Genomic DNA, 12,512 nt, shown 5'->3' with positions numbered 1-12,512 from the left:
AAGTCCTTTCCATGCAAATTTCTACCACATTGAACATATCCATAGCGTTTCTCTCCAATATGATTTATTTCATGGCTGTGAAAATGACTTTTCCATATAAATGCTGTACCACTTTGATTGATTGAGTTCATTCATGAATGTCAAGATCACTTTTATGTGTAAAGGCTTACCACATTGATTACATTCATAGGTTTTCTCTCCAAAATGCATTCTTATATGTCTGTGAAAAGAACTTTTCCATGCAAATGATTTACCACATTCATTACATTCATAGGGTTTCTTTCCGACATGAATTCTTTCATGGCTGTGAAGATGACTTTTACGTGTAAAGGATTTACCACATTGATTACATTCATAAGGTTTCTCTCCAGTATGAATTCTCTCATGATTGTGAAGATCACTTTTCCATGCAAATGTTTTACTACACTGATTACATTCATAAGGCTTCTCTCCACTACGATTTCTTTCACGATAGTAAAGGTGACTTTTAGGTGGAAATGTTTTACCACATTGATTACATTCATAGGGTTTCTCTCCATTATGAATTCTTTCATGACTGTGAAGATCAGTTTTATATTTAAATGCTTTACCACATTGATTACATTCAAAGGTTTTTCTCTCCAGTATAAAACCTTTCATGTCTATAAAGAAGACTTTTCCATGCAAATGCTTTACCACATTGATTACATTCATAGGGTTTTTCTCCACTATGAATTCTTTCGTGACTGTGAAGGTGACTTTTCCATGGAAAGGTTTTACCACATTGATTACATTCATAGAGTTTCTCTCCAGTATGACTTCTTTCAGGATTGTGAAGATCATGTTTCCATGCAAATGTTTTACCACATTGATTACATTCATAGGGTTTCTATCCAGTATGAATTCTTTCATGACTGTGAAGATGACTTTTACGTGTAAAGGAATTACCACACTGATTACATTCATAAGGTTTCTCTCCATTATGAATTCTCTCATGATTGTGAAGATCACTTTTCCATGCAAATGTTCTACCACATTGATTACATTCATACGATTTCTCTCCAGTATGAATTCTTTCATGATAGTAAAGGTGAATTTTAGGTGGAAATATTTTACCACATTGATTACATTCATAGGGTTTCGCTCCATTATGAATACTTTCATGACTGTGAAGATCAGTTTTATATTTAAATGCTTTACCACATTGATTACATTCAAAGGTTTTCTCTCCAGTATGAATTCTTTCATGTCTATAAAGAAGACTTTTCCATGCAAATGCTTTACCACACTGATTACATTCATACGGTTTCTCTCAAGCATGAATTCTTTCATGACGGTGAAGATGACTTTTACGAGTAAAGGATTTACCACACTGATTACATACATAAGGTTTCTCTCCAGTATGAATTCTCTCATGATTGTGAAGATAACTTTTCCATGCAAATGTTCTACCACATTGATTACATTCATAAGGTTTCTCTCCAGTATGAATTCTTCCATGACTGTGAAGAAAACTTTTATGTGTAAAGGCTCTACCACATTGATTACATTCATAGGGATTCTTTCCAACATGAATAGATTCATGAATATGAAGGTAACTTTTACGTGTAAAGGATTTACCACATTGATTACATTCATACGGTTTCTCTCCAGTATGAATTCTTTCATGAGAGTGGAGATCATATTTCCGTGCATATGTTTTACCACATTGATTACATTCATAAGGTTTCTCTCCAGTATGAATTCTTTCATGATAGTGAAGATCACATTTCCGTGCAAATGTTTTACCACATTGATTACATTCATAAGGTTTCTCTCCAGTATGAATTCTTTCATGATAGTGAAGATCACATTTCCGTGCAAATGTTTTACCACATTGATTATATTCATACGGTTTCTCTCCAGTATGAATTCTTTCATGAATGTGAAGATTACTTTTATGTGTAAAGGATTTACCACATTGATTACATTCATAAGGTTTCTCTCCAGTATGAATTCTTTCATGAATGTGAAGATGACTTTTACGTGTAAAGGATTTACCACATTGATTACATTGATATGGTTTCTCTCCAGTATGAATTCTTTCATGATTGTGAGGATTACGTTTCCATGCAAATGTTTTACTACACTGATTACATTCATAGGGTTTATTTCCAATATGACTTTTTTCAAGATTGAGAAGATGAGTGTTTTGTGCAAATGCTCTACCACATTGATTGCATTCATAAGATTTCACACCACTATGACTTCTTTCATATTGTTTAAGAATACTAGGATATGTAAAAGCTTTACCAAATTGCTTATCTTCATACTGTTTCATTAAAGCATTAGTTCTGGGTAATTGAAGATAACTATGATGTGCAAAAGCTTTAAAACTTTGATTATATCCAGAGAGTTTAATTTTCAAATGCGTTCTTTGATGTAATTGTAAAGGGCAATCATATATAAATGTTTTATCAGGTTGTTTACATTCATGGGATTCCTCTTCTTTATGGGTTCTTTTGCATGTTTCAAGATATGTGTGATGGTTCATGCCTTTAGTACATGGCTCACAATTATCAGTTCCTTTTTCCATGTGAGTTTTTACATTTCTTTGAAGAGAACTGGAAGAACTGAGAGCTTTACCACACTGATTGCATTCATAACATTTTCCTATAGTGGGATTCACATTCCAGGTACAACATGACCCAGTACAGACAGAAAAATTACCAAGTTCTTTGTACTCATAAGGCTTTTTTCCATTGTAAGTATGTTGGTGTAGTTCAAGTGAAGTTGGAAATCCAATTAATTCTACACTTGTTTCATGATCACACTGTCTACTCACAGTGGTAACCACTGCATATCTTTTGATTTTTCTGGGTGACAGAGAGGTACTTATCTTTTTTCCAGATCCATTGTTCTCACATGGCTTATATCCAGAGAGACAGATGATATACCTGTTAAGAGAAAATAGCAATCAAAGGTTTTTCACATTGCATTCACAAAGTGTAACTTTTTGTTCCTCAAAGAGATGTATTCAGGGATTAAGTTTTCTTCACAAGGACAGCATTCTGAAATCTCATAAACTGCCCCTTAAACTAAACGATGATTACTCTCTTCAAGTATATGAGTAACACAAGCTTAACTAAAGGACAATTTGCTTATGAACATTTTTTGGACATACCCTAATCCCCTAATCAATGTGAATGCCTTTCCATTAGTTGAATGGAATGAAACTAAATGGACGCCTGGATCTCAGGGAGTTAAGATTGATTTGGTGACATCTGTTAAGGCATTGTTTCTTTGTTTTGTCTCTTACAGGAACACATTGCAAACACATATCAGCTATCTGAAAGTGAGGTACATGATATTGTAAGAATTTAATAATCATCACAAAGCAGTAATTATTTATATTGTTGGTTTTCATTAAATGTCAGGGCACTTTAAAAGTTCTTCAGAGACATAAATGTATCTATCACCTTGAACATGTAAATTACCTTCCATTTCTTCCAGAACCTTGACAAAGTTCTCCAATATTCTGGTCCTCCCATTTGTAACCTAAAATATAATACCAGAAATGAATGATATATTATCGGGAATTATGCAAATTTTGAGTTATTATATTCAGTGAAACTTAGAACCATGCCTAATTTATATATCACATTCTTCTTTCACAGTGGAACAAAAATTCCTAAGAAAGGTTTATACCTGTAAGTTAAAAATTGAAGGAAAACTCACATTCTTACCTATAGCAGTGAGATTATCACAAGTTTCCAGCATCACATCTCTGTAGAGACTCTTCTGGGAAGGATCCAGCAAAGCCCATTCTTCATGGGTGAAGTTCACTTGCACATCCTCATAGGTCATTGTATCCTAAAAATCACATACACAAATGAAACAGAAATGGAAAAATTGGATACTCTGAAATGTACACATCAGGGGATTTATATTTACATAATTATGTGTTGCTTGACAAATTTATTTCTTATCACAGCATTTCAAATGCAATCAGCAAACCATTTTAGAGGGAATTAGAGAAAGAGGATTATGACTCTCATTTCTGATCCCTATAAATACTACATGGCATTGCAAGAGAAATGCTGAGCTATATACAGAGAGAGATATTCAAAAAAAGCAATACCATTGGGTAAACAACAGCACACTTGTTTCAAAATTACTGACATCAAAAAAAGGATGGACAAGATGGGCATGGTGGTGCACACTTTTAATCCCTAAACTCAGGAGGCAGAGACAAGTGAATCTCTGTGATTTCCAAGGCAGCCTGGCCTATGTAGAGATTTCTATGATAGTCAAATGTACATATTGAGACCCTGTCAAACAAAGAAAAACACTGAGCACAAGGGGCTCACTCTAAACTCTCAATGAGCTAAACATAGATTCTAAAAATGTACTTGGCTTTCAGAAAACTGGAGTGACTCATTTGAACTATACAGCTAATGGGATATTCCTATGGAAAAATTTCATTTTTATTACGTTACTGACACACATATCAAAATGATTCTCTCAAACATTAGTGACGGAAAGGTTGCTATTAAACCATAAAAGAAAACAAACAAGCAAAAATCCCAGTAGAATGTAAATATGAATCAACAGTTAAGATCACCGTTTCCTTTTACAAAGTATCTGCATCAGTACCTGGGACTAACAGTGATAATAGCCAACATGCAAGTCTCCTGATTTAAGGTAAATTCCACAAGGAGAGATCACCTAGGTCAGGTGGACGTTAAGTAATGGCTTTACACAATTTGGCATGGACCTTCCCTTCATATACTGGGACTTCCAGGACACGGGACAGAGAGGAGAAAAGAGAATGGAAGAACTAGATGGGGAAGAACTTGAGAGGAACAAACTGAGATGGGTAAGAACTACATTGAAGGGCTAGAAGAAAGTACTAGAGGTATGAGATGGAAGATGAGGAAGAGCCAGATGGGGAAGAACAAGATGTGGAAAAACAAGATGAGAGAGAAGGAGAGATGGGAGAGGAGCTCATATGGGAAAGAACTAGATGGATGACACTCTAGAAGGGGCAGAACTAGATGAAGGAATTAAGATAGAACCTGGAAGGGACAACAGATAAATGTAAAGAATAATTGGGCAAGAAAGGAGCTAAATGTGAGAGCAGAATATAAGCTTGTAACTGACACAGAATAATAAAGTTTATGGACCAAGGAATTACATGTACATAGATTCATTATTTTTCGTCAAAGATTAATTATCAGCTGGTTGCAGATTCTTCCTGGACCCTGGGAGGAAACTATCAGGGGCTGAATCCCCATAGTCCCCATTAAAACACACAAACACACACACACACACACACACACACACACACATAAATATGTGTATGTATGGAGTAGAGTTGACAACAGTCTTTGCTCTATGGATTCAAGTTTCTTGAATGTAATTTTTGAAGATTAATAGTGTATCATGTTAACTTATTTTTTCTCATATACATCATCATAATTGTTTGCCTGCTTTTATATTGATAAAAGATTCAACTTTTAAATATTTGAGGAAGTAAAACTGTGGTTTTAAAATTAAAGATTTAATACTTGGAGTTTTGGTTGGAGAGATGGCTCAGCTGTTAAGAGAACATACTGCTTTTCTGAAGGGAACTCAAGATTAATTCCATAACCTATACCAGGGAGAAAAAGGTTGCCTCAAAAAAGAAAAAAAAAAAAACCACAAAAACAAAACAAACAGACAAAAAGGCACAGAGACATATCTTTCTTTAAGGTTTTTTGAAATGGGCTCTCACTATGCAGCACAAGGTGGCCTAGAACTCACTATGTGCTGTTGGTCAAAGAGAACACTTAAAAAGATACAATTAATATAGAGTCAATTTTGACTCACAGGCCAGGAAACCCAGCATGCCTGACCTTACTGACACAAGTGAATGGACTACCTTGCAAACATGTTTATGACACAAAAAATCACGCTCTGCACGGAATTAACTGCAGAAGGATCCTACACCTGAATATTCAGTTCCACTAGAGTAACCAGGACTCTGTGAGTTAACAGTCTTCCTTCCACCAGGCATAACACAAGTGGCGCGTGTGGGCGCACTACACGCTGATGTCACAATAAGTAAATACCCAAGTACAGTGGCCACATGCCCGTGTTCTGAGCCCCCGCCGCCACCGCTGTGGCATATGCAAGTTATTCAGAGGCTGCAGGACTTCGGAGCTGCAGGAACAGCAGGGAACTCAGACCTCCAGGGCCGCCGCCTTTGTCGGTTCCCACAGCCCCGGGATCCACCCCGCACCCACGACTCCTCCCCTCGTGGGGACGGCGGCCCCTCACTCACCATGGCGGATTCCGAACTCGCCCAGCTCTCCTCACAGCTCCCGGCAGCGGGTCACAGCGCAGCACACGGAACAAGAGAGTCTCACTCAGCCTCTGAGCCGCCAAGCCAGAAGAATGGCGGACAGGAAATGCCCACCCTATTCGGACTGGAGGCCCTGATTGGCTAGTGATTCCTGAGTGACAGGAACAGCTCCCCTAGGGACAGAGTACCTTGAAGGGACACAGCACAGTGTTTCCCAGCACTGGCTTCCTCCTCAGGCACAGATCTGTCCCAGTCAGGCTGAGATTGGCTTTGCTGCAAAACTTGGAACTGGACTGCAAGGTCGTCCCTGCACCTTTCCTGCAGTCAGATAGGCACTTCTTCGTCCTGGACACAGGGTGTTAGGTCTCAAACCAGGGACAAATGGCTGAGGCGCCTAATGACCATTTCCAAGCAAGACATTGTCTGCCAGATTCTCCCTGCATTCCTCACCCCTACCTGTTACAGGGTAGGGCTAGTAAGCCCCGCCCACCGCCCAGAACTTCTCCAGCCCTGGGGCTGGGCTGTCTTTCCCTACATAAACCAACCATTATGGTAACCTGGATTTTCCACATCTAAGCTTCCTGAACTCTTGGTCTATCTCTCTTCTCACCTAGCTCCTCTTCTCACATTGTTCAAGCTCATGTCTGCTCTGAACTCCCTCAAATGTCCCTGCCTCTCCCTGCTCTCTGCCTTTTATCAAAAAAAATTTTCTCCTCCACCATACCTAGTAGCAGCCATGTCCTTTCCTTTTTTATTCCTTAGAACCTCCATATTCTTATGTCAAAACCAGGGCAGGCCACCTCTTTCTGTGGACTATGCAAGTGAGCTACTCAGGGACCTTCTTTCTGAGCAGGTGAAATGACATTTCACTCCTTTCCCATCTCTGTTACGCTTCTAGGCCATGTCACCAGCACCTGAAACGCTGACTACAGGAAGTCCAGACTGACTTGGTGATGGAGGCTTCCGCAGGTCCTGCAATCTCAGTAGAAAGTCCCTGAACTCAGGTGTTACCCAGTAGGGCCAGAGTAACTTTCAGGTTAGGCACCTCCTTTGTAGCACCATGGCAGCCTGCAGAGTGGGGTGAGGGACCCCACCATCACACCCAGAGAGAGAAGTTTGGTACCTAAAACCTTTGCTGGGACCAGCTACTTACTGATTCAGATCTTAACTCTGACCAAATTCTTGGGAGTTCGGGACGCATTTCTGGGGCACTAGTCAGGTTTGCTATGAAACTGAGAAAGGACAAAGAAAACCTGTCAGTTTCATGGACAACCATACATCAAGCCAGCTGTGGAAAATGTACTATGATTTTCACTTCTGTAAACTCTGATTTTTTTTTTTTAATGTACTAAATATCTGCAATCTCTTAAACACCTATTCTGTAGAAAAACCCACCAATACATAATTTTAGTCTACTTAACCCTACAGGATCAAAATATTTTTACTTAATCACTCCATATTTACTAGACAGCCTCTTGTTATTGACAGCTAAATTATACATATTTTACTACCTACATTACATGTGAGTTCTCAGATTTAATTTTCTCTCATTTCTTCATCATTACTGAAAATTAGGTAAGCCAAATGAAGAAAAAGTGTTTTCACATTATTCTCCTATTATTTCATTTTCTTTGTCGGGGTCTTACTCTACCACCCTTCCTGGTCTTGAACCCATCACACAGACCTGGCTAGCCTTGAGATCATAAAGATCACTGCCTCTGCTGCAGAGTGCTAAGATTAAAGCTCTGCACCACCATGACTGACTTGTATTAATTATTCACATTTAGTCATTAAATAAACAGAAGTTAGGGTGGCACAGAACTATCCACTGTACTGAGCACACTGTGGCAGGAGGATCACTGTGAGATTTAGGAAAGCCTGGGTTAGAAGAGAGACCCTATCTCAAACAGTAAATAGCAAAGATTGTGCAGGCTCTGCAAGCCCAGGTTTTTGGACCATTAGTGTCAGTCTTTGTCCTGGAGTCCAAATGGATCTACGGCACATTGGCCTTTGCCCCACAGTCCATTGTCCACTTTTTGACACCCCTGTCTGGAATCTATGATGGTGCTGAAGCATCAGCCAGCAGCAGTGGAAATGAAATGATGATCACCTGTCCAGCTGCTTTACTGCTGTGCTCCACTGCTCTATAAAGGAATTTTATCCTGTGTCCTGTCTGCAGACATTCCACTGAGGATTCTTTAAGCTATACTAACACCTGAATGGCATGCTCAGTCTGGCTCACTATATGATTTCTAGTGCAGGTAATATACTTTCCCAGGGCTATTCATTTCTACCTCACCTTGGAAAATACCAAGTGTAGGCACATGCTAATGTGGATTGCAGAAGTGGTTGAACAGTCATTGACAGCCCCTTGAGCGATCAGAGGTTTGTAGTGGTATATTTGATCGCACTGTGTACCCTGATTTTTCATTTGTTTAATTATGTGAAGATGTATTGCATTTGGTATGTTGTGGAATATTTTGTTTAACTATGTAAATTGTTTAAGTATGTAAAGTTGTGTTGCTGATTTATCCTGACTGCTTAAGTCACCTGATTGGTCGAATAAAATGTTGAATGGCCAGTAGATATGCAGAGGAGGCATAAGTGGGGCTAGTGGACAAGGAAGAAAAGAAGGAAGAAGAATAAAGGGGAGCGAGCTAGCCAGACTTGGAGTAAACAGGAAAGAGCAATGGAGAGTATATAGATGAGGTAAGTGAGTCTTGGAGCACCACATATATTTTTAGAAATGGGTTAATTAAAGCTAGAAATGCTAGCTACAAACAAGCTTAAACTAGACAGAGCATTCATAACTAATAGTATGTCTTCACATCATGCTTTGGAGGCTGGCAGTCTAAGAAAGCCTGCTACATTTTACGCCCAATGTGTTGCCTGGTAAGCAAAAACACCTGCTGTACCACAGCATCAAATTCCCAGAGCTGGGGTGGTAAATTTGTCTTCCAGTTAAATGCAGCTCTCTGCCCAAGCCTGTTTGCATAAGGCTGACTCTTGGACCTGAGGATGAGGCAGAACCAGTCACCAGTGTCAGGTGCTAAGTGGAGCCTGGTCAGTTGAGATTTGGCTCAGGAGATCAGAAAAGACTACATGCATACATTACGGACAGGTCTGGATGGAATAAAAATGTCAAAACACATTATATTATGCATAAAATGTGCTTAAGTACATAAAAAAATCATAAATTGGGTATCGTCAATAACAGAACAAATAAATAGCTTGTAAATAATGTCAATTCTTTAAAGAGAGAGTAAAGTAATATAAAAAAAAAAGCTACATAAAGATGGGGTAAAAACAGGCATTCTCCATCCTATATGGTTTTGTGTTGACGTTGAATTTTTTAAATGCTGATATTTGAATGACAGCTGTTGTGAACACTGGATTGTAAAAGAGACTGCTGAATTAAACCAGCCTAGGTATTTAAGGGATGGCTTAACTTTAAATGGAATACAGAAAACTTATTGCATTTGGGGAGAGGTTATATATTTGTTTCCACAGGAAATGAAAAGCTGAAGATTCCTTCAAAATGAACAGAGATCAGGTGTGATCTGAAAATATTGACCACTGATATAAAAAAAAATTAAGAAAAAAACTACCAGGCAAGTGACATGTATGCTGATCCCTTTACATGGGAACAGCTCTGAAACTGTATGAGACATGATACATCTTGTTGGCTACAGAGTTTTCATAATGATTTGGTTATACAGTCCAAACTAACATAAAGTTGACAGATGCCTTTTATCTGCACAAACATAAAAGAAAAAATCCTTCATAACTGAATTGTGCACAACACATTCCATACTTACATTAATGCAAGGACATGTTTTACCTTTAAATGCTTGTGTGCCTTCAGAAAAAAAAAGACCAGACACCAATAGAGACAAGTAGCCCAGGTGGCCCAGCTTCTCAGAATGCCCCTATCAAAGTTTTCACAAAACTCATTATAACAACTTCAAAGCAGCTAGCAGAGGGAGTCCTACCACACAGAGCACTCCAGCAAGATGTCAGATAAGCCCTTCAATTTACCATTACATAGAGACAACAAATCTTACAAGTAGTTTTCCTGGGACTTGATCATTATCTCAACACTGACAGGGTCCCCGAAAGATACTGTCACCCTCAAATAGCAAGAAACAGTCTAAAGAACAAAATGCCGTAATACCCTAGAGGTTGGGTGAGTGGATTTGGAGGTGGCTGGGATCTCCGGTAGATGGGTGTGGGGGCAGGGAGTGGAGGTTGTAGGGTCGACCAGAGGCTCTTGGAGAGCGGGAACCTTCCCAGTGGGGTTGGGAGGTCCTGCTCTATAGCCAGAGCAAAGAGACAACAAAAGGAAATTAAGGGGATACAAATTGGAAAGGAAGAAGTCAGGCTTTCCCTATTTGCAGATGACATGATAGTATACATGAGTGACCCCAAAAATTCAACCAAGGAACTGATACAGCTTAGAAATACCTTCAGCAATATAGCAGGATACAAGATCAACTCAAAAAAATTCAGTAGCCCTCCTATATACAATAGACAAACAGGCTGAGAAGGAAATCAGAGATACATAACCCTTTATAATAGCCACAAATGATATAAAATACCTTGGGGATACTCTAACTAAGCATGTGAAGGACCTATATGACAAGAACTTTAAGTCCCTGAAAAAAGAAATTGAAGATGTCAGAAAATGGAAAGATATCCAATGTTCATGGATAGGCAGGATTAACATAGTAAGAATGGTGATATTACCAAAGGCAATCTACAGATTCAACGCAATCCCCATCAAAATACCAACACAATTCTTCACAGACCTGCAAAGAATAATACTCAACTTCATATGGAAAAATAAAAAACCCAGGATAGCCAAATGAATCCTGTACAATAAAACAACCTATGGAGGCATCACAATCCCCAACCTCAAGCTCTACTATAGAGCTACAGTAATAAAAACAGCTTGGTACTGGAATAAAAACTGACATATGGACCAATGGAATCGAATTGATGACCCTGACATTAACCCACATACCTATGAATATATAATTTTTGACAAAGAAGCCAAAAATGTACAAAGGAAAAAAGAAAGCATCTTCAACAAATGGTGCTGGCATAACTGGATGTCAATGTGTAGAAGGTTGCAAATAGATCCATATGTGTCACCTTGCAAAAAACTTAAGTCCAAGTGGTTCATAGATCTCAACATAAATCCAGTTACTCTGAACCTGATGGAAGAGAAACTAGGAAGTAGTCTTGAACTTATTGGCACCAGAGATCACTTTCTAAATATAACACCAGTAGCACAGACACTGAGAGAGACAATCAATCAATGGGACCTGTTGAAACAGAGAAGCTTTTGTAGAGCAAAGGACACAGTCAACAAGATGGAGCGACAGCATACAGAAATGGTAAAGGTCTTCACCAACCCCACATCTGACTGATATCCAGAATATGTAAAGAACTCAAGAAATGAGACATCAAAATGCCCCACAGTCCAATTAAGAAATGGGCTATAGAACTAAACAGAGAATTCTCCACAGAGGAAGTTCAAATGGCTGAAAGACATTTAAGGAATTGCTCAACATCCCTAATTATCCAGGAAATGCAAATCAAAACAACTCTGAGATACCACCCTACATCTGTCAGATTGGTTAAGATCAAAAACACAGAAGACAGCTTATGCTGGAGAGCATGTGGAGCAAGGGGAACTCTCCTCCACTGCTGGTGGGAATGGAAGCCTGTACAGCCACTTTGGAAATCAATATGGCGCTTCCATAGAAAATTGGGAATCCATCTCCCCCAAGATCCAGCTGTAGCATTCTTGGGAATATACCCAAGGAATGCTCAATCATACCACAAGGGCATTTCCTCAGCTATGTTCATATCAGCATTGTTAGTAATGGCCAGAACCTGGAAACAATTTAGATGCCCTTCAACTGAAGAGTGGATAAAGAAAATATGATATATATACACAATGGAATACTACTCAGCAGAGAAAAACAATGACATCATGAGGTTTTCAGGAAAATGGATCAATCTAGAAAAAAAATCATCATTAGTGAGGTAACCCAGACTCAGAAGGATGAACATGGTATGTACTCACTAATAGGAGGATACTAGATGTAAAACAAAGATGACTAGACTGCTAAACAACTCCAGTGAGGCTACCTGGAAAAAAGGACCCTAGGAAAGACACAGGGATTGCCCAATAATAGAG

General features: G+C 38.9%; 1 pseudogene; it reads right to left on the bottom strand.

Moving 5' to 3' along the window:
• Positions 1-792: 792 nt before the first annotated feature.
• LOC118571710 lies at positions 793-6,389 on the bottom strand (annotated as a pseudogene).
• Positions 6,390-12,512: the final 6,123 nt, after the last annotated feature.

This window comes from Onychomys torridus, chromosome 21, assembly GCF_903995425.1.
Source record: "Onychomys torridus chromosome 21, mOncTor1.1, whole genome shotgun sequence".
Lineage (NCBI taxonomy): Eukaryota > Metazoa > Chordata > Mammalia > Rodentia > Cricetidae > Onychomys > Onychomys torridus.
The sequence above is the reverse complement of the archived record's forward strand: the minus strand, read 5'-3'. Positions and strand labels throughout refer to the sequence as shown.